Below are 1,911 nucleotides of genomic sequence, written 5' to 3' on the forward strand. Positions count from 1 at the left end.
TTATGTTTTACAAAAGGCACCAAAGTGCCTACCTAAGTGACCATTATGTAGCCTCTAGTTTTCTTTCTTTGAATATCAATGCCTTGTTTGTTATATTGTATATACTGGTAAAATAACAGCAACATAAAAAACACTTTCCCTCCAAATCCCTGTAAGCTAGAGTCTATCCATGTGGTGGAAACTTCAGACACATCCCAAAATACCAACAAAAAGTCAGTATTATCAAATTGTCTGACAACACCGGGGTCCCAGCAGAATGTAGTGTAGTGTATTAAAATATTAACGATAGTGGGAAAAAGCAGCAGTACGCCACCCCTTGTTCCTAGAGCATCACTTAAATAACAATTGCTTTGGCAATTACTAACTCTGGAACATGATCCGAGGGAAATGCGTTTATGCTTTCGGTCGTTCCCTGGGGCGAACAAACGCTGCAAATTTAATAATAAGCATCCAAATAGAGAGAGTGGTGGAAGGCAGCCACAGATCAAGCAGTTGTCTGGTTCTAGAAAGCATGTGAGATGTTAGGAAGCAGGTTGTTGTGCTGCAGAGGAGTGGTGTGACTTTCTTATATGTGCTGGATGTGTTGCATGTTTGTCTTTCTAGGGGTTGACTATACTGATTTCCTTTGGATAGCTTTGAGTCTGTTATGTTTAGTAGATACCATTGTATTGCTTCATTTCTCGGTGCACTCTATCCCTAAACCTATCTAATCTCATTTTATATCAGTTAGCAATTTCCTGGATTCCCCAGAATTACTTTTACACCTGTCACAGAAATTGCCTGCACTTGTATTCACCTGGTACCTTGTCTAGGTGGAAGCAGCAATGACTATGCTGGTGGGAAAGCATGAGAGCTAGTTTCCAGTTGAAGTGGGTTCCCTTTATTCAACATGTGCTGCAATCTGTAATCTGTTTCTATTTTCTTTGATATATTTTCCTCCATATTGTTGTTCAGGATTTCTTTACACATTTTGTCTTAAGATCAATTAAGTTATTGATGGTCTAAGAAGGTGCTCCACTCATTAAACATATGGGCTGTGTGATCTAGTGCCTGGCTCGTTTTTCACTGAAGGTTAATTTTATTTTATTTTTTACTAAGTACAATGATTTCTTATGACATTATGAAAGCGGACTTTATTTCAGGTGAGGAGAAATGGTGGCTCTTAAAAGAGGCCCATGCTCTTAGATTACAAGCACTGACCCCAAAACTGACATTTACTGTTAATGTTTTACAGTAAAACATTAAATGTTTTCACTGCTACCAAACTCCACTGTAGATGAAAATATAAAAACATCATATTTGTTGATTAAACCAGAGATATTTAACTGCTTCATTCATCACAGTGCCATGGGTCAGTGGGTCAGTGTGATGTCACGAACTGTGGTCCCCGTTTTCCAGAGCAATCGATTACAGGCAGCAGCAGTGGTTGCCGGGAGCAACGGGCGGAACAGTCAAGGTTGCTAGGTAGCGGATAAGAACACAGGCTCTCATTAATTGCCTTCTGCCGCCGTCGTGGCAGGGAAAGTACAGGATATTGCTGCGGGATGCATGCACACACACTTATTTGTACAGTATGTACCTACTGGCGCATACACACATCTAATAATTACCTTTTTACACCAGCATCTATCAACTGGATGACATGAGAAGAAGAGTCGGAGTGGAGATAGAGGGCGAGGACAACAATAGGGAGGGGTTACATAGAAAGATTGAAAAATAATGGAAATCTACAAGAAGAAAGAAGTATATTAATTTTTGTGGAGGTAAAAGTTGTAGATTTTGCCATGACCATGAACAAGACATGTAGGACAGGCATCATATTCACCATTTTAACATGGGGCATGCTTTAAAAAAGTTTGATATGTGCTAAGAATATCTGCCTGTCTGGTGTCGACCTGTCCGGACAGCTAT

This window comes from Micropterus dolomieu, linkage group LG04 (assembly GCF_021292245.1).
Source record: "Micropterus dolomieu isolate WLL.071019.BEF.003 ecotype Adirondacks linkage group LG04, ASM2129224v1, whole genome shotgun sequence".
Classification (NCBI taxonomy): Eukaryota; Metazoa; Chordata; class Actinopteri; order Centrarchiformes; family Centrarchidae; genus Micropterus; species Micropterus dolomieu.